The sequence below is a fragment of the Thermobia domestica genome, chromosome 5 (assembly GCF_964235325.1).
Source record: "Thermobia domestica chromosome 5, izTheDome1.hap1.1, whole genome shotgun sequence".
Classification (NCBI taxonomy): Eukaryota; Metazoa; Arthropoda; class Insecta; order Zygentoma; family Lepismatidae; genus Thermobia; species Thermobia domestica.
The window spans coordinates 5,812,929-5,835,148 of record NC_137458.1 but is presented as its reverse complement, the minus strand read 5'-3'; the positions used below and the strand labels follow the sequence as shown (position 1 = coordinate 5,835,148).

Here is a 22,220-nt window from a genome sequence, read left to right as displayed (position 1 = left end):
ACGGTATACACAACTTCACTCTAGCGGCTCTGGACTAACATGTCACTCTAGCTGACTAACATGTCAGAACATGTTCAAACTTGACGCTGCCTCTCTCAACCGCTCAGGCGGAGAAATTACATCAAATGGATGTAGCGTCAGCAGTTCATTGGCCGTATTTTTAATCACACCCTGTAAACAATAGTTTAACAAGGGAATCAAACCAATGAGTTTCAACGGGGCATCGGGTATACAAGGTTGCCTAAAATCTATTGAGCCTTTGGAGATCAAAATTAAAATACGTTTATTATTAGATTAAAGTAATAAATTAAATCTCATATCCACCATTTTCTTTGGTGGCCTTCTCCATAACCTCATCGATACAAAGCTTCTGTGATTTCTAGTCAAAAAATTGCTATAGGTGAGTTTCACAGGCCTTTTGAGAAACTAAATTAACACAATTCAAAAATTTAAACAAATTCGAAACAAGTAATAATCTGAAGGTGCTAGGTCTGGCTTATATGATGAATGCGTTAAGGTCCCTTAGTCAAGAACAGAAAAAAGTCTTACCACGTATGCGCAGCAATTTCACCTTTATTGAAATAAAATTGTGAATTGTAGCGCAATTCTACGAAATATAATTTCATCCTCAATTCCAACTCTTTTCCTCACATGTATTAGCTCTTCAACTTTCAGTCGTCAAACGACGTTACACTGGACTGCTACAACTCATATACCTTACAATCTGAGACACTAACGTCCTCTTAAACTATTTGAGAGATCTGCTTTTTACACTACCTGAGAGATCTACTGGTTTTTAGACTACCTAAGGGATCTACTGCTTTTTAGACTACCTAAAAGATCTACTGCTTTTAGACCACCTGATAGATCTACTGCTTTTAGACTACCTGAGAGACCTACTGGTTTTTAGACTACCTAAAAGATATATTGTTTCTTAGATTATCTCAGAGATCTACAGCTTTTTAGACTATCTGAGAGATATACTGCTTTCTAGACTACCTGAGAGATCTACTGCTTTCTAGACTACCTAAAAGATCTACTTTTTTTTAGACCACCTGATAGATCTACTGCTTTTTATACTATCTGAGAGATCTATAGCTTTTTAGACTATCTGAGAGATCTACTGCTTTCTAGACTACCTGAAAGATCTACTGCTTTCTAGACTACCTAAAACATCTAATGCTTTTTAGACTATCTGAGAGATCTACTGCTTTCTAGACTATCTGAGAGATCTACTGCTTTTTAGACTACCGGATAGATCTACTGCTTTTCAGACCACCTGATAGATCTACTGCTTTTAGACTACCTGAGAGACCTACTGGTTTCTAGACTACCTAAAAGATATATTGTTTCTTAAACTATCTGAGAGATCTACTGCTTTCTAGACTACCTAAAACATCTACTGCTTTTTAGACCACCTGATAGATCTACTGAATTCTAGACTATCTGAGAGATCTACTGCTTTTAGAAAACCTGATAGATCTACTGCTTTTTAGACTACCTGATAGATCTACTGCTTTTAGACTAGGTGAGAGATCTATTGCTTTCTAGACTATCTAAGAGACCTCCTGCTTTTTAGACTAGCTGAGAGATCTCCTGCTTTTTAGACTATCTGAGAGATCTACTGCTTTTTAGACTATCTGAGAGATCTACTGCTTTTTAGACTATCTGAGAGATCTACTGCTTTTTAGACTATCTGAGACATCTACTGCTTTTTAACAACCTGAGAGATCTACTGCTTTTTAGAGTACGTGAGAGATCTACTGCTTTTTAGACTACCTGATAGATCTACTGCTTTTTAGTCTACCTGATAGATCTACTGCTTTTAGACTAGGTGAGAGATCTATTGCTTTTTAGACTATCTAAGAGACCTCCTGCTTTTTAAACTAGCTGAGAGATCTACTGCTTTTTAGACTATCTGAGAGATCTACTGCTTTTTAGACTACCTGATAGATCTACTGCTTTTTAGTCTACCTGAGAGATATAAAATTTTGGCATTACATGTCTGCTCTCCTCCATCTTCTTTGTAGTAGCTAAGCATTATTTAGTATTTTCTAAATATTTCGAAAATCAGTACGACTTTTCTTTATCAGCGGACCAAGGGTTTTAATGAAACATTTAATAAGAAAATCCCATTTATTTTAGTGAAACAACTTCTTCTAATTTTACGGAACAAAATAGGAAAATCTAATGATGTAAATGTTAAACATATTATTACGTGTACAAGTACATCACGTATAAAATACGATTTTAAAGATATGAAGAGTCGATGCTGTAAAAATGGAAGTGTATATGTGATAAATTTCAAGCAGAGCTTCTACTGTAAATCTGTGCCGAACCTCGATTGGCAATAATAAATACTCGAGCAAGACAAACTAATTTAATGCTAGTGAGAACATCCTCATCATCATCATCATGGGTATTTTGCAATTATTGGAAAGTCACATGCTGCAACTGAAAAGTTTCCATGTTCCACGGTATTCGCCATTCCTAACCTCCTCGTCTTCAGGTACGATTTTTCTGTTTTAAGATCGTCCATCAATTGTAGTCTCCTTCGCCTCCTCCCTCTCTTTCCTGCCACCATACTCTTTAGCATATCTCTCATTATATAGTTCGTTTTTAGCCAATGTCCCAAACAGTTCCTCCATCTTTTTTCAATAATATCTAAAATTATTCTTTTCTCTCCCACCATTTCTAACACCATCTAATTCTTTCAATTCTTCTCCACACTCACATTTCGAAAACTTCCAGTCTTTTTTCATGATTTTTGAGTAATGCCCATGTTTCTGATCCATACGGTACAATACTCCACACAAAACATTTTATGAGTCTTTTTCTCAACTCTTCATTCAAAGTTCCACAAAATAGTACTTTCTTCCTCCTAAAGGCTTCTTTCGCCATTCCTATCCTTGCTTTTGTTTCACGTTCACACTTCATATCATCACTAATGATACTACCCAGGTATCGAAAACTAGTCATCTATTCTATCTTTTCCACTTCTATTTCTATATTTAACAGCGATTGCTTCATTCTAGTAACCCTAAACAATAAGATTGGACAATGATTAGCAGAAGACGTCCAGATTTTTTTCTAAAAACTGTTACAATTTTAGTAGTTTTTGTTCCTATGAGAAAAGTTTAGGTTACTTTAGGTCAATTTAGGTTACGTTATGTTAGTTTCGGTTAGGTTTCATTAGTTTAGGTTATATTATGTTATCGTAGGGGTCCTGCGTAATTTATAGAATTTCTCTTAATTTTATTATTATTAGATTAGTTCAAGTTAGTTTAGGTTAGATTTGGCTATGTTATGTTTGGTCTAAGTATTTGCATCTTCCATTTCCCCTGTAAATTTTGCATTTTTTACGTACTTATGGTTACCATTCGTCCCGGAAAATCCAGAACCGTCACGGAATTGAGATCTGAGTACCGAAAGTATTTCTCGGAACGTTTAAGTGTCCCAGATTTCAGTGAAGAGAAAATAAGCTTTTTTTTTTTTTTTTTTTTTTTTTTTTTTTTTTTTTTTTTTTACAGAATTAGGTAGTGAATGCAGTTATTCTCTTCAACTTCTGAGTATGGTAATTCAAAAGTTTTAATGAAAACTTGAATACATAAAACATGGATTTAATTACGTTCACGATTTAACTACTTTGAAATTGAGCGAAGGATTTGTTTAATTGGACTTACTAAGAGGAGGAGATAAATCATTTGCTTACGTTTGCTTAACTAGGAAGGAAAAGGTCTGCTAAAATGGCTAAAAATGTGATTACGTAATACTTGCACAGCTCTATCTAACGAAAGAAAGTAAATTGTTAGATAACACTTCCTTTCATTTTAAGCATTTCAAAGATTCTCGTAATTTAATTGTGTCCAGGTTTTTTACTTTTCAAATATGGCTACCGTATATGGACCCCTTCCGCTAAACATTTACCATCAGATTATTTCTGAAAGTAGAAGAAAGGCACATAAAATGATTCATTAAAATCGGATAAGTTTTACGGGAATTATTGTGGAACAGTCGGACACAACCGTGAAACGATAGCTATGTCAGAAGCAGTGTGCCATGATCTCATAGTTATGGAAGAAGATTTTCTTTTTTCATCATTCACCAAAACAATTTATTCGTTTTAAACAATTGTGTAATAAATATTTTCTAATCTTCTTTCACTTAAAACTTCAACCGCTTAAATTTTCCTATCGTATTCTCAAATTAGAAGGATATGATTGTTGAGAAAAAGAAAGTTGTATATGTAAACTTTTGCTGTAATTAATTTTACAAAAAGAATTTTTAATCCCTTATTCCTTAGAAGAAAAGAAAATTAAATCAGATTTCCGTTGCTTTGTTCTGTAAGATTTTGTATACAAACCGTGGAAGAGAGCTGTGTAAACAAATGAAAACAGAGATTTTTTTTTCAGTTTAGCATTAATAATTCCACCATAGACCGTGTTTCTTTCCTCTTCTGAATCAACAACAACTTATGATGTTTGTTGTAAGATTTCTCTGCGCATTGTTTGTGAAATATATAACATACACACATTTAATTTTTGCTTCTAACGAAGCACAATGCAGTGATTAATTTTGTAGATTTTCTATTTTGTCTTTAATAGTTACAAGATAATATGATTTTTTTCTGGTTGCTTTGTAGCTTTAGCTCCCTATTACTGTTGTTTGAATAATAGCTTATAGCAGTGGCGGCTCTTGAGGAAACACACATTGGTAAATAAAAAAAACATTTTTTCTACAAGTTAATCGGAAAAGTTGTCTAATGTTCTAATTTTCATTTTCATTTTTGCCGATTTGACATTCCTCAAGAGTAGAGCAACCCACATTATGCTTTATTTTTTGTTTAATTATGCTTTATTTTTTCGAAATTATGCTTTATTGTTAATTTCAATCATTGTTTTACATTAATCGTGTATAATGTATAATATTTACTATATATTAAATATTCTAAATATCTTGATCTATTTAATAATATTTTATGGAACCAGTTTCTTTCATATTTAATGAACTTCCTACTTAATGCACTGTAAAGAGATACGCTATACACGAGTCAGTTTTTTTTATCACTTGTGTGCGTCTTAGAGGTGCAAATATACAGAAAGGGAAAGTAAAAGATGCCACCATAAAAATATAGGAAATGCACAAGTTCAAGAGGTACACATAACAATATCGTCTGAAGTTCTTGTGCACTTTTTATACATGTCGAATCATCATTCATAACTATACAGTTATATTTAGAAGTAAACTATTGTTTATTCATTAATGGCGGGAAGTTTTCTTCTTCTTTTCCTTTTTCTTTTCTCTATTTCAAAGGATTACACCAAAAAGTTTACAGGAATAAAAATAAGCGTTTCATTGTTGCATTGTTATGTTCTCAAAGATTTTGCATTGTAAATACTGGTTTTTAAAAAAATATATTAATACATTAAGTGAAACCCGCAGTTAAACAGAATTTTCAGAGAATTGTGCTATATATTTTAAATTATGTTTTATGCTTTATTTTCTATGCTTTATTATCCTTTAAAATGAGTTTCTTCTAGACACTTAGACAACCACAACCATGTTCAAGGTACCAACCACATGTGTAAAATGCCATTATGCTTTTTATGCTTTTGGGTTGCCCTACTCAAGAGTTTCCTCAAGCAAATGGATACATTTGTAAGCGAAAGACAATCAGTCATCCACCAGCAAGAGCAACGTGTATGGACAAGAAATGGACTACAGGCTAGATGTGTGTCACATGCCAAAATATCTCACATTAAGCAATGTGATGTAATGTTGTAAATCTAATGGAAAACAAAACACTTCCTTTTCCATTGGTATGACTTTTACCTGTCTGAGTGCTGTTAAGCGAGATTTGTTCAAGTTTGTAATAATTAATATTTTTTAATAATAACATTGTATATATTTCTTCTACATTATATATAATGTAGAGGGTATTAACAGTCGATTTTGTGAAAAAGACACGGCATATATAATGAATTTCTATTGTAGTCCCTACTGTAGATCGGTACCTTTTAACTTATGAGAACGACTGGCGTAACCAAGGGGGGTCAGGTGGTGCTTAAGATCTCCCCTTAGTGCAGTGATATTGCAAATGTATCATATTCTGCTTGCATGAGTATGTTCCAATTGTGATTCCGATTATACATTTTTTTAAATAATTTATCACAAAAATAACTATTCCATAGATATGTTCTAAGAGTCCAAGATGCTGTATTTTTAACAGTACATAAGATTTCAGCAAATAAGTTACATGTATTCTTAATCATACACAGCTCTTTCTCATGCAGCATGGCATCGAAATTGGCCACTTGTAGCTGCAAATAGAAAGCAATTAACGTATAACGTCGTACTTAGTAGAATTGTTAACGCGCTCCAATTCGGTGTGCTGGATTCGTTACTCTCGATTGGAACACATTTAGAGGTATCGATCTCCCCCCTCCCCCCCCCCAGAAAGCCAAAAATAATAGATCACGTGTCACCCACTTCAACACTATTTGGCCTGCCATAGCCATGTATGGGATGTAGCGAAAGAGAATTCACATTAGTACTTCATGCTACCTGTTAACTAACTTCATCAGAACACACATTTCAATGGGTGTGTAACTAAAGAAAGCTGGAAAGAAATTGGCTCTAGTAGGCCATATAGCACAGATTACTGGCAATGATATGTTATCAATGATTGTCCTCCAACGCCATATTTCTGATCTTAGAGGTTAGTAAGTGTAATGAATTATAAAGCATCTATCAAAATAGCTAGATCAGTATTTTGTCCCCATTTTCTCTCACAAAGCTTATGCCAATGCGTATCGCCAAACTAAATTACGGCGGTTGAAATTTTTGCGCTTCATATAATGTGTCTGTGTGTGTGTGTGTGTGTGCCATTGATGAGTTTTTGGCTACGCCACTGATAAGGATGAACTGCTTAACGTCCTTAAATCAATTATAATCTCAAAGAATGAATATTTTAAACATTTTTGTAAAATTTACTTCATGGATACCTTGTTCAAATTTCTACAGCTACAACCCTAACAGCAATATAAACAAGCTATGTAAATAAACAAGATGCACTGAGAAAAAAAATTGTAGGTGGCATACTTAAAAACGTAGGTTACATTCGTAATTCCTGTAGTTTCTGGACTTAACGTACAACCGTATATAACATCCTGCAGCAAACGTATAGCTGAAAAAGTATGTATTATACGTACTGTCTGCATAAGTGCAATGACGTCATTCGTGTGACGTCATCTGCAGTAACAAGTATATACGGAGGTGATATCTAGCTTTGTGACGTCAGGGTCGTATGTAGCATGTGGGTTAATAATGACGACATACACTGACTATCAGGACGGAGCATGATTTCAAGAAGTATGCAATATACGTTCTGTACGTATGTTTCTTGCGTTCAACCCCGAGACAGCATCTATATTGTACTTGTGCCCCATACGTACGACTAGATACAGTATACGTATTGTACGTATGTATTATACAGATTTTCCTTATGTCGCACACAGCTTGTCCAGATACAGCATACAGAATATCCGTATGCACCATACAGAGTGCATATATGTAGCTTACAGACTGTCTGCATGCAGCATATAGATTATACGTATGTCGCGTACAGGTTGGCCATATGTAATGTATAGATTGGATGTATATAGCTAATAGGTTGTCCATATGAAATATACAGATTTTACCTGTATCGAATACGTATTGCCTTCTTGTAATGTATGGATCGGACATATGCAGGATCTAGAGTGTACGTATAGTGCACCATTATTAAAGTGCTGCAACATACTGCAAAGTGCATGATACATTCTTACTGTAATGTTGTCAAATATTGTTTTACTCTGTATGAAAACAAAAATAGCTTAAAATATGGTTGATCTCCTTTGTGCCAATAATAATAAAATTAACAATACTACACTTTTCAAATCTTAGTTTGGAGCAGTGAAACTGTCCAAAGAAATGTATTTACCTGCAGGGTGTCCTATAAGTTTGGGCTTCCTGCTAATTCGTTGGAAAGCTACTGCAAAGTCAAGTGTTGAAAAGTGACAAACGTTAATTTTAAAATTATGGGCACAAAGCAGGGGCGGATCCAGGACGGACTTCTGGGGGGGGCGGTCGGCGGTAATACTGCTACTTTTAAGAGCTCCAAACTTGTTATGGATGGGTTTATTTATATATAAAATAAGAAAGTTTCCTCTTGTGGGGGGGGCGATCGCCCCGATCGCCCCCCTCTGGATCCGCCCCTGGCACAAAGGAGGTTAACCATATATTAAACTATTTTCGTTTCCATACAGAGTAAATCAATATGTGATATATTACTGTAAGAATTTATCATATGGTTTGCAGTTAGTTAGTTGCAGCACCTCAATAATAATGCAAAATGCACAGCCTTATACAATCCTATATTCAAACTCAAACAAGATTTACGTACAATCATTTATTAAGCTGTTATCATCCATTGCTTGTACGATATAAAGATTATTTTACCTCATTCTTTTCCTTAATAGTATCTTCTACTAAAGTGCAGTTGTTACCACAAGAGGCCTGAATAGAATTTTCCAGAAATAACTTCTCTGTACATTTTAATTAACAGGTATTTTTTTTTAAATGTCGCAATAATTAAAAGTGTGGTGTCAGCCGGAAACGCATTCGCTTACAATATTATTCCTACTCAGTACTCGCCATTAAAAATGAAACACCAAGAAGGAGACTGGGTAGATGCGCCAAAGTTCCCAGGCCGATACCTAATAGTAAGTGCAGAATACTCTTAAACGTTCGCTGTATTCGCTGTGTGACAACGTGGTGACAGCGGAGGCGTTGTGCAGCCATCGACTAAACATATTTATTCTTCCCTGCTATAGACATTCTGCAAATTTGGACTTTCCTGGATGCATCCTTCTTAGTGCAACATTTTAAGGAAAGAGCAATTTAACAGTCTCATACATTGCTTAAAGAAAGAGCAATGATTCTCAGAATTACTCGGAAGATATATATACACAATAATTTAAAACGGTTATTTCAAACTTTGCAATTCAAAGCACGAAAAGAACTATAGATAAAGGAACACTGATTTTAGCCAAATAGTAATTAGTAAACTCAATCACACTCAGTACCATTAGTTGCTTGGTGTTATCCGTAAGTCAGAGATCACGGTATCTCATTTCGTGTAGATTTTTGCATTTGTTTAACGCTAAAAATGTATTTTATCGCTAATTGAACCCAGTACCATATATATACCAACAGGACGTACCTTAGTCACAAGGTGACATGAGTGAAACACTAAACTATTCGATTGACACCTGCGGCCTTGTCAACACTAGAGAAAGTTACAAAGTGATTAAGTAAATACGGAACATAGTTCATACAAAGTATAGCGATGTATGAAGTCTCCGTTTCATACGACTTGGATAAAGGATACATCTGAAATAGCAACAAAGAAATATATAATGATTTCTCTGGATAATTTGGATTAGTCCAGAATTCGAACACACACACGCTGGTAAGTCCAACATTTTTTTTTTTTTTTTTTTTAAACTTCGTTCTTCGGATTCCCAATAAAGTTGACTACTGAAAAGCTGAGTTATAGATTCTGTATTAAAACAACACCTTCGCTAGACATGTTCAGTATACACATTGTCTTACATACAGAACAATACATTAGTTATTAATGCATGTCTGAAATAATAGTGCTTCGTATAGAATTTTACTTCATCCAATCGCAATAGCACAAAGATAAAAAATATTGCTAGGGATAATGTTCTTATTACAGAGAAAAATAATTAAAATGACTTAACATTAACAATCATTTTCTTTAAACAGAGATAATATTTTATTATAATTTATGGAAGAAAGAAATAATTTGTAGTACAGTATCTTTATTAGGGTTATATATTCGTACAAAATAATGTAAGTACAACTGAGTCTGTCTTCAGAAAGGGCGTACTTTTAGCCACAACCTACACTGCTTCTTTTGACTGTCTTTCAAGCAGAATTCTGGTTTGATGCACGAAATACCTGCAACAAAAATCAGAAAATATTTAAAATGTTATATTCAGTGTGCTTAATTTGGTTGTACTTAACAATACAAAGTATCTTAACATTTTTGAGATTAAATGGACAAAATATGTTCGGTCAGGTATGGACTTTTGGGTTGCACGTAGAAAAACTATGAAGTGTTTATTGATGCTGAACAACAACTCAAAATGTATTACCATTCAAAAGTAAGTGGGTACCTCAATGGTGTTCGGGCTACCATGGGGTACCTAATGTCTGTATTTTTTAGATATATGAAAATATATGTCTCTAAAATGTAAGGAACTGACATCTGTTTACCGAAAACCTCAACTCGGTAAGCCTTATGGATATCGAGATATGGGAAAATAAAGAGCGACACTACAGAACTGTGGAGTTTGCGTACTAGATGGTGCAGTTTCGGAAACGTAATTACGAGGGCTTACAACAACCTCAAAAGTAGTTTCAATTAAATACACTACACACACGCCCTGATGGGGGTTTTCGGGTACCATGATATTCCCAGAACTCTCATTTCTAAATATTCTAAAATATGTCTTAATAACGTTTTAAAGAACGTTAGAGGTGTGTGTTTACCGAAACCGCAAGTCGGTACGCCTAACAGTTACCGAAATATGGTGAAATAAAAAGCGACACCATAGGTACGTGGAGCTTGCATATTAGACAGTACAATTTAGAAAATTAATTAAAATATGACTATCAAGATATTGTCAAATAAAGGGAGGATCCATATAGTTATGGGGTTTTCGTGTTAGGTGGTAAAATTTCCGAAACCGGTCATGTAAAGTTAATAAGCATCAGTAGCAATTTCATCTTAAAATAATTAGGTATTTCCATGGAGTTTAAGAACATCATGGGGTCTACCAAGATTAAATTTTAAAAGTTTTGTAAAATATATTTTGACATTTGTAAAGAGTATTAGAAATATGTATTTACCTAAAAGTTCCAGCTAGTACATCTAGCAGCTAGAGAGACACCATACAATAAAAGCGTATTAGGTCTTGAAATTTCAGAAAACAATTATTGATCCTAACAAAAGTTAAATAAGATGGTACTTATATGGGTTAAGTGAGAACCTCAGACTCGTCAGTACAATTTCGATCGAAAGATTAATTCAGCTCTAAATTTTCTTTGGACAATTCCAAGCGTTCATCGGGCTCTGAAATAAAGTGAACATTTTTTGTCAATATCTAATATAGCAAGCGAGATATAAGGAATTATGTATTTTATGACGTCGTAAAAATAGAGACCCACATGGATTTGTACTTTTGAGTATTTGCTGTAAGAAGAAGAAATTTCAGAAAACAACCGTATATACCTTAATAGACAATTAAATGGGCGGGGGCACAGTGGCTTAGTGGTAGAGTGCTTACCTCTGGTGTATTGGGTTCTTGGTTCGATCCACGGCCAAGTCAGTTTGTAGTGGACATCGTATTCGTGGGTTTTCTCGGGGTACTCTCCTCCCACCTTTGCATTCCATCAATTCTGTCAACAACATTCACTTGCTTTAATCATAATCTCCCTGAGACTAAAATGCATAATCGTGGGTCGCTACACTGAAATATTTCCTTTTATTTAATCTTAAAATTAAATAGGGAGTTAAGTATGATCGTATCTCTACGGGTTAAGTGAATACTCCAATAGTTTCTGCAAAAAAAAAGATTAGTTAAACACCCTACCACTAAGCTACTGTGTCCCCGCCCATTGAATTGTCTATTAAGGTATATACAGTAGTTTTCTGATTTTTTTTTCTTATAGGAAAGACCGAAAAGTACAAATATATAAAGATCTCTATTTTTACGCCATAAAATATATAATTCCTTTTATCTTGGTTACTGTCTTAGATATTGACAGCGAATTTTCATTCTTTTGTACAGCTCGATGAACCATTGGAATTGCCTGAAGAAAACCTAGGACTGAACTAATCTTTCGATCGAAATTGTACTGAGGTACTGATTTAACCCATAGAAGTACCATCTTATTTAATTTTGTTGCGACCAATAATTGTTTCCGAAATTTCAAGCTTTTATTTCACAGTGTTTCTCCAGATGTTAGATGTACTAGCTGGAAGTTTTGGGTAAATACATATTTCAAATACTGTTTACAAATGTCAGATTATATTTTCAAAAGCTTTTAAAATTTAATTTTGGTAGACTCCATGATGTTCTAACACCCCATGAAGATATCTAATTACTTTAAGATGAAATTGCTATTGGTGTTTATTAACTTTCCATGACCGATTTCGGAAATTTTAGCATCTAACACGAAAACCCCTTAACTGTGTTGGTCCTCCCTTTATTTGACAACATCTTGATAGCCGTTAGTCATATTTTAATTCAATTTCCGAATTGTAGCGTCAAGTATGCAAGCCCCACATACCTATAGTTTATTCCCCCCCCCCTAAAAAAATCAGTTCTTTACATTTTAGAGACATGTATTTCCATATATCTAAAATGCAGAAATTAGGTACCGCATTGGAACCCCATTGGAGCACTCACTTACTTTTGCATAGCAAGGTAAAAACGCCAGTGGTTCTCACTTTAAGTTTGAAAACATACTATTTTGTCTCTTCTCTGAGCATCGTGAATCTGTCGGAGCTGTACCATAGTTGGAAAGACTCACTGATCCTTCCTATAGTGACCATGTAGTCAGAATTCAAAAAGGAGTAGCCCTTGAAGGAAAAACAATATTTTAAAATCCTTGCACCAGTAGTCGTCACCTTAAAATCAAAATGTTCCAGTAGTAGTCAGGATTTTCTACCAGTGTTCATCACTCAAATAACTTGACAATTTATTCAAAAACGCACTGTGTATCAGTTTAGGGTTGAGAATACAATATAAAGTAGTAAGCTTAATAACTTTGCATCACTTTTAGCACTCAAGAAAGAAAATAAAAACGTTTTTACATATTTTTTAAAGCAATTTCAGAAAGAAAAATGTTAACTGAATTCAAAAGTTAACTGTATATCACTTCCACGTTAAGAGTACAATATTAAATACTATGTTTAATAACTATACGTCACTTTAAACTCTCGAGAATGAACATAAACAATTGTACATACATTTTAAAAACAATCTGAGAAACAAAATAAGTTAACTGAATTCAAAATTTAATTATACATCACCTTAAGCTTAAGAATACACTATAAAATGCTGAGATTAATAAAAAATGAAATCTTTAAGTTTAACGTCCCACGGTTATGCCGGTTAGGATAAGGAGACGGTGATAATGAGAAATGAGTGAAATGGTGGAATGAACAAAGTGGGAGGAAACGGGAGAACCCCGAGAAAACCCACGAGCAAGGTGTTTGTCCACCACAAAGTCCACACGGCGCGAGTTGGGATCGAACCAGGGACCCCAAGCACCGGAGGTGAACGCTCTACCACTGAACCACCGCCCCCCCTGAGATTAATAACAATGCATTACTGAAGAATGAAAACAAAAATGTTTTAGCTACCTATATTGTATTTACATGTTATTTCTCATTAACATTTTTTTTTTTTTGATAACTCATGATCAAGTCTAGGGATGCGCAAGAGAAAAGATTTGAGGTTGTCTCCTCTCGAAAAGGTGCCGCGAAAGTTGTCTCGTCTCGAAAACTGGATCCGTTTCTATTGGAAAAGCTCTATCTTGTCTCGAATTTCGTAACAAAAATTGTCTCGTCTTGTCTCGTGCGCATCCCTAATCAGGTCCATAGCCAAAAACTTCATTTCGGAGGGTGCTCGATAGGGCTTTGGGATATCCGAATTTAGATATAGATAATCGATGTCGACAAACTATCGAAACTTGTTCGAAATATCGAAAAATACAGCAATATCGAAATATAAACAATATCAAAAATCGAAAATATAGAAATATGAAAGAGATCAAAAATATGGATATATCGAACAAAAATGGATATATGATCTTGGAATACGATTTGGTGGAATAATGAGGGAGAAAAATAATCATTGATTAAATATTAAATTGAAAAGAAATAAGAGCCTGACGCTCAAATACTTATCTATCCGGCACCCATCTTGATCCCCATAAAATATCATGAAGTGCTTCATTGATTCTAAACCCAATAATAGTAATTTAACAATAAACACAATATATAATTTACTACGCACCTTGAAATGTAGAAATTAATGATTGTAATCCCCAGCTTTCCAATAGACCTTTGATTTCTCCAAATGAAGATTCGGATATCTTGTTTCTTCTCAAGCAATAATGGGTTACAATAATCAGTTGCAGTCCAAAGCCAAGTCACTAAGTTAAGCATAAAAATAAAAGAATTCATTAGTTAGATGCATACAAAATCCTACGCATGTAAATCCGAATCTACTTGTATTAAATTGTATATTTAAACAAACTAAATTATACTACAGTTATAGTGACATCAAACATACATTAAATAAGGTATACAGGGTGTCTCAAAAGTCCCCTGACATAGGGTAACTCTGTTATTATCAGAGTTACAACAGAATGTAGGAGGGAAAAGCATATCCAATTATGATGTTTTCAATCTAAAGTGAAGGAATTTTTAAAATCGGATGACCCGTTTGCGCTGTACACTCTCTATGTGCCCAATGTGAAATGAAAATGCAACGTTGCCATTTACCTGGACCCACAACAGAAGTGAGTGAAGTTACTGTCTTTTACGCTAACATGCCGATGGCCAGCCCCCGTTTCAAACAGTAACTTCATTCACTTATGTCGTGGGTCCAGGTAAATGACAACGTTGCATTTTCATTTAAAATTGGGTGCATAAAGAGTATACAGCACATTCATCTTGTCCGATTTTTTAAAAAAGTGTTCACTTTAGATTGAAAACGTCATATTTCGAGATGTTTTTCCTCTTACATTTTGTCGTAACTCTGATAATAACAGAGTTACCCTATGTCAGGGAACGTTTGAGACATCCTGTATACATCATAAGAGGTTCCTTTCTTAATTCTACACGGATGTGGTTTCATTGAATGTGAGGTGGGTGATACACATTAGGCCTTTTGGGAGTACGTCACACGGACGACCGTAATTTTGTGTTCAAAATTTTTATGAACTGGTGGGATATGTGATACATATGGCCACGGGCTAGAATTTTCTCAGTATGTCAAATATGCAATCAGATTTCATGCAGCTTAATTTGGTGAAAAGCTATTGCCAATTGAACGTTACATTTACCTCTTTCTTGCAGATGTTGAACCATGCCGTTAGCACGTGAGGAATGGATCGAAATAATCAAACTGTGGGGCGGGAGGAGTATATGTGCAGTGGTTGCCGATTGCAGAGTCATCCACAATGTGACTCTGTGTCACATGTTTCAGTGTCACAGTAATTAACTAAATTTGAGAAGACGGGCACATTCGTAAACATACATCGTAGCGGTTCAAACTCGCGGGACCTTGTTCCTTCCCCATTTTGAACCGGTACATGAAAATGACATTTACTCCATGTTTGCCTGCGCCGATTTTGAAAATTCCTTCACTAATCGATTTCTCCCGTTGAGTACTACAAGAACCAGTTAAAATCTCGCGGGCCCTTTATTCTTCCCCATTTTGAACCGGTACATGAAAGTGCGATTTTTTTTTTCATGCTTGCCTGCGCCGATTTTGAAAATTCCTTCACTAGTCGATTTCTCTCGACGAGTACTACAAGAATCAGTTAAAATCTCGCGGTCCTTTTTTCTTCCCATTTTGAACCGGTACCTGAAAATGCGATTTTCTTCATGTTTGCCTGTGCCGATTTTGAAAATTCTTTCAGTAATCTATTTCTGTCTTCGAGTACTACAAGAATCAGTTAAAATCTCGCGGGCCCTTTTTTCTTCCCCATTTTGAACCGGTACATGAAAATGCGATTTTCTTCATGCTTGCCTGCGCCGATTTTGAACATTCCTTCACTAATCGATTTCTCTCGTCGAGTACTACAAGAATCAGTTAAAATCTCGCGGTCCTTTTTTCTTCCCATTTTGAACCGGTACATGAAAATGCAATTTTCTTCATGCTTGCCTGCGCCGATTTTGAAAATTCCTTCACTAGTCGATTTCTCTCGACGAGTACTACAAGAATCAGTTAAAATCTCGCGGGCCCTTTTTTCTTCCCATTTTGAACCGGTACCTGAAAATGCGATTTTCTTCATGTTTGCCTGTGCCGATTTTGAAAATTCTTTCAGTAATCTATTTCTGTCGTCGAGTACTACAAGAATCAGTTAAAATCTCGCGGTCCTTTTTTCTTCTCATTTTGAACCGGTACCTGAAAATGCGATTTTCTTCATGTTTGCCTGTGCCGATTTTGAAAATTCTTTCAGTAATCTATTTCTGTCGTCGAGTACTACAAGAATCAGTTAAAATCTCGCGGGCCCTTTTTTCTTCCCCAAGCCAATATTTTTTTGTATATTTTGAATGTATTCAAGTATGGAACAAAAGTATTATATAATTCCCTTAGTAGGCTTCTCAACTTAATATTTTTCAACTTAAATTTTATTTATTTTAATTATTTATTTTCTTGTGACTCAATATTTAATTGCAATCGTTCATTGGGGAGAAGGGTGGCCATTCTCAAATATATAAATATAGTATTCTTAAAATTTATGTGTTCTCGTACTATTAGTTTCTTCCACTAGACCTGGAAATTGCAAAATTAATACCTGGAAAACCTGCAAAATTCAGGGAAATTGAGTTCCATATTTATGTATGAACACTGCTATTTACAATTTTTTTTTTTTTTCGAATAGGGAGAACTGTACGAAAGGGTGGTTTGAGAATAGTATAACAGTAGGTTTCTGGGAGTGTTGTTCGAAATGAAATCTTTAAGTTTTACGTCCCACTATTATGCTGGCTAGGCTCAAGATGATGGGGTGTTGTTCGGTGGGGGTCAATGTTGCCAATTTTGGGTAAAGTCGCTAAATAAGGGGAATTCGACCTCAACGATAGCGCAGGGTGACCATAAAATTTTCAGTTAAAAACGGGACAGGTTCTTGCAACACTAGACTTTTAGATCTACCTTTGTTCTTATCAGTGCCTTGATATCAGAGTTCCCCCTCTCTCTCTTCGTTACAGAGCGGGTACTTATGAAAAAGGAAAGACACGTTGAAGTTTGTTTAACACACAACCAACTGCTAAAACCTCTGCTGCCTTTCGAGCAGTACTGCGAACTATAGAGTATTTTTAATATAGGGATTTTCAGTTCAATTTTTGCCGCTTTGTTATTATTAATACTTTTAAAAGGAGTAAAGGTACTGGGTTTGTTATTTACTTCTTTCATTTACATAAAACGGGACGAATACTACTTTTTTCCATCTACTGACGGGACGGCCGCGACACGCCCCTAAAACGGGACTGTCCCGGTCAAAACGGGACGTATGGTCGCCCTACGATAACGACAAAAAAAAAAAATTCCGATTGGAGACTTTTTTGGGTGATTTTTAAATAACGATTTACCTACTTACACATTTAGCGACTTTTTGCTGCAAACAAAATGTTCATCTGTAGAGAAGCATTATTAGTTCAAAACAGTTTTTACGTTATTTTTTTCTGTTTGTTTGTTTTAATCAGCGCAAGTGATGAAGAGTTTGGAAATACAGCGTACTCACTACTCCACAATCCTGCATTGTTATGTTACCCTTGCCCTCTAACGAAGAATAACTACAAACTTGATGTCCTTTAGTTCGCAGAGTTTCCGTTGAGAGACACACGTAATACATCATTACCGATAGCAACAAGATTAGCTATAGATGCGTGAAAAAAGGCGAAGAAGGTGTTTGTTATATTTGTCCTCTGGGGTCTTTTAATTATTCTGCACTTTTTCTTTTACAAAAAATTGCTTAACGTAAGTACTGTAGTGTTAATTATTTCGGAACTATTTTGACCACAACATGAACAAAAGTACCCGAAACAACCTGAAATGATCCCTGAATTAAAGGATTGGTTGCGCCCTGTTTACAAAGATGTGAATAGAACCAGCGGCGCAAATCTGTCTTCAACATTGGGGGGGGGGGAGGGTAAGACCGTTACCATACTTTTTTTGGCGATGTCCAAAATACTTATGAAGTTGAAAAACAATGTTGTGGAGGATCAGAGTTGTCTTTAGCGTTAGGAGGCTGCAGATTTGAGGCTTATTCTGGGGGACATCTCACGTTCCTTTGTAGCAATCGGACAAAAATCATCAAATTTCTCCCAAAAAACACATTTCAAATCGGATTATTTGGGAGAAGTCCCCCTCAGTTCCAAGATTGGAGGGGACATGTATCCGTCATCCCCCCCCCCCGGGATTTGCGCCAGTGAGTAGAACATATTGTTTAGTTTACATCTACAACTTTTACAATGCTTATAGACAATGAATTTCTCGATTATTTCTTATAGCGACTTTTCACCCAAAATTGGAGTCGTCACCTCTCGTTTCGCAAACTTATTGCCAACATTTTAGAAACTGGTTGCGGGGAGAGCTACAATGGATGATTCAAGTTATTTCGTCGCTTCCGCTGTGAACCTAAGTACAAGATTCCAAAAGTCACATTTTTTTGGTTCCAAACAATATGTCTGCTGGGTAAAAGCATAGACTGGAATGTGTTGCCTTTCCTACCTTAACTTTAATCCCATAGTAGCTCCTTTCCCAAAGTTAAAAAAATGCAATTCTTCCTTTCTTAATAGTACTTATGACCCAAAGTATTACGTAAGCATTGTATGTTACTTATGTAGCTCACAGAGCCGCAGCTATGGGCAAGCAAGCAAAGCACGTGTCCCGGGCGCGTGGTTGGAGGGGCGCCTAAAAGAGAGGTTATATATTAGTACTTTTCCTGGCGGTATTTAATACTTTTCATCAGAGTGCGAAATCATTAAATCAAAGTGAGAGGAAAAAATGAAATGAAATCTTTGCGTTTTACGTCCCACGGTTATGCCGGTTAGGCTAAAGGAGACGGTGATTATGAGAAATGAATGAAATGGTGGAATGAAGTAAGTGGGAGGAAATGGGAGAACCCCGAGAAAACCCACGCACACGGTGTTTGTCCACCACAAGGTTCACTTGGCGGGGCTAGGATCGAATCCGTGACCCCAAGCACCAGAGGAGAACGCTCTACCACTGAGCCACCGCGGCCCTAAAAGTGAGAGGAGACTGGAGGAGTGAAGAGAAAGAGAGAGAGACAGAGAGAGAGAGAGAGAGAGAGAGAGAGAAGAAAACGCTCGCACTTTTACACTTCAAAGTAAATTAAGTCATTTATTTTTTCTGTCCCCCTCCTCCCCCTCCCCTAAGTTCTACTGTCAAAGTAAATAGCTAAAAACACTCCCAGGCCAGAAGCGCATCTACGTTGGAAATTTGATCGAGATCGGTCGGTCGGTGCAAGAGATTAAGAAAAAATGAAATGAAACCTTTGAGTTTTACGTCCCACAGTTATGCCAGTTAGGCTAAGGGAGACGCTGATGATGAGCAATGAATTAAATGGTGGAATGAAGTAAGTGGGAGGAAATGGGAGAACCCCGAGAAAACCCACGCACACGGTGTTTGTCCACCACAAGGTTCACTTGGCGGGGCTAGGATCGAATCCGTGACCCCAAGCACCAGAGGTGAACGCTCTACCACTGAGCCACCGCGGCCCTAAAAGTGAGAGGAGACTGGAGGAGTGAAGAGAGAGAGAGAGACACAGAGAGAGAGAGAGAGAGAGAGAGAGAGAGAGAGAGAGAAGAAAACGCTCGCACTTTTACACTTCAAAGTAAATTAAGTCATTTATTTTTTCTGTCCCCCTCCTCCCCCTCCCCTAAGTTCTACTGTCAAAGTAAATAGCTAAAAACACTCCCAGGCCAGAAGCGCATCTACGTTGGAAATTTGATCGAGATCGGTCGGTCGGTGCAAGAGATTAAGAAAAAATGAAATGAAACCTTTGAGTTTTACTCCCACAGTTATGCCAGTTAGGCTAAGGGAGACGCTGATGATGAGCAATGAATTAAATGGTGGAATGAAGTAAGTGGGAGGAAATGGGAGAACCCCGAGAAAACCCACGCACACGGTGTTTGTCCACCACAAGGTTCACTTGGCGGGGCTAGGATCGAATCCGGGACCCCAAGCACCAGAGGTGAACGCTCTACCACTGAGCCACCGCGGCCCCCGGCCGGGAATCGAACCCGGGTGTCCCACGCCAAAGGCGTGTTCATTAACCACTTAGCCACGAAAGAGCTCATCTGTGAGGCAGTGTAAACCCCCCAAAAAAGAAATAAAATAAACGCACACTGGATGTTTGCGCAACTGAGGATCAAAACATTCTCAATGGAGTATGAGAAATAGTAAACGTCAATCAATGTGTGCTTTTGCTTATTCATTACTTCGTTAATACTTAATTCCTTCTAGAAATAGTGAAACAATACTATGAAGAAACACTAATTAAACTAATAACAATTACGTTGTATTTCTTACCATACCGTTTTTACCACCCATAGAATTTCAATCTAGCACTATACTGCATTATCACGCCGTAACGAAAGCTGAAATTCAAAGACATGGCACTCGTTAACTGTTGAAGCTGTGTTGTAGCTACCTGTATATCACGCGGCCTTCGTTGGTACTCCTCAACATAAATACGTCACAGCCCAAAGCCAGGAAACATCACAAACAGAAGACAGGGGCACAAGCAGTGCCTGACACTTCACGAACTCAAACCCACCAAGACTCAACTCAACATGACCTTCAATTACGTTCTAGAAACCAAACCAGTGCCAAGGCACAAACTCACCAACTTCCTATATGAAAACACAAGAAAAAAATCTAACGTTTTGGTTCCAAAGTGATGACATAACAATAATACTAAAAAGGTTTTAATTTTCAGTAACCCAAACATTAATTAACTAGGGAACATAACAAAGCAAAGATAAATAAATAAAAATAAATTAAATTAAAAAATAAAAACCTGACAAGTAAGCTCTCCCTGACTACTTTTTTTTTAAAATTTCAGTGAGGCTGTAAAATATGTCAATATCTTCGTTATATATATATATATATATATATATATATATATATATATATATATATATATATATATATATATATATATCATTGTAAACAAGTTCTTTAAACAAAAGAAAGCTCTGAGAGCGCTTACCTCTGACGCGGTAGGTCCCTGGTTCGATTCCTGCTCCCGACAAATAGGCTTTTGGTGAACACTGTAGTTGTGGTTATTCTTAAGACTTTCCAGTTTCCTTACATTTTCTTGATTCCACCATTATCATGTATCTCATCGTCACCTTCTCTCTTACATTGATGTACAAGCATGGGGCGTTAAACTAAAAGAAAAAAAAAATCTTGCAAATATCCTAGTAAAAATGAGTTTTCTAAACTACACTAGTGGCCCCGCGTAGCGTATTCGCTAACGCTCTCGCCTTCGGTGCGAACGGTCCCGGGTTCGATCCCGGTGGGGGAACTCGGTCGAAAAAGTATCAAAAGATTTTAAGTCCAGCCATCCTGAATGAGGTTTCCTTGGCTTTTCCTCATTCACAGCAGGCAAATGCCGGAGTGGTACCTAACATATAGGTCCCAAGCCGTTTTCTCCCTTCCGAAATCCAAAAATGAAAATGAAATCTTTGAGTTTTACGTCCCACGGTTATGCCGGTTAGGCTAAAGGAGACGGTGATGATGAGTAATGTATGAAATGGTGGAATGAAGAAAGTGGGAGGAAACGGGAGAACCCCGAGAAAACCCACGCACACGGTGTTTGTCCACCACAAAGTTCACTTGGCGGGAGCTGGGATCGAACCCGGGACCCCAAGCACCAGAGGTGAACGCTCTACCACTGAGCCACCGCGGCCCCATTTTTCCCCAATCCATTCTTCCCTTCCTTTCCCCGGATAGTGTGATCACCGAGGGAAGTCATCCCTCATATGCGACGGGCTAACAAGGCCATTGATGCCGAAAGCCCAGAAATCTAAATCCTAAATCTTCACTACACAAGGGAATTTTCGCGCTGAAAACGGTTTATTAGCAATTATGTTAAGCAGCCCTGTAGTAAATCTGCACCAAGTAATAAATCGTCACATATAAAACGGAATGAATAAACACATAACATTCATTTTGCTACCTTGAAATGTAAAATGTTTCAAAACATTAATATTCAAAGATTTCTCAAAATTCAGATTCACCCATTCCATTGTCCTCAATCATTAACGAGTTTTACAATAGTAAGAATTGTATTCGTAAACTACATTACTTACTTAG

The 22,220-nt window shown here is 36.4% G+C and overlaps 1 long non-coding RNA gene across 1 annotated transcript; it reads right to left on the bottom strand.

Annotated features, from left to right (window-relative positions):
- Positions 1 to 9,763: 9,763 nt before the first annotated feature.
- LOC145684581 (uncharacterized) lies at positions 9,764 to 20,795 on the bottom strand. Its single transcript, XR_014131325.1, has 3 exons — positions 20,551 to 20,795; positions 14,157 to 14,295; positions 9,764 to 10,026 (listed from the first exon to the last, which is right to left on the bottom strand). It is a non-coding gene; the product is annotated as an uncharacterized LOC145684581 (long non-coding RNA).
- Between the last annotated feature and the right edge of the window lie 1,425 nt (positions 20,796 to 22,220).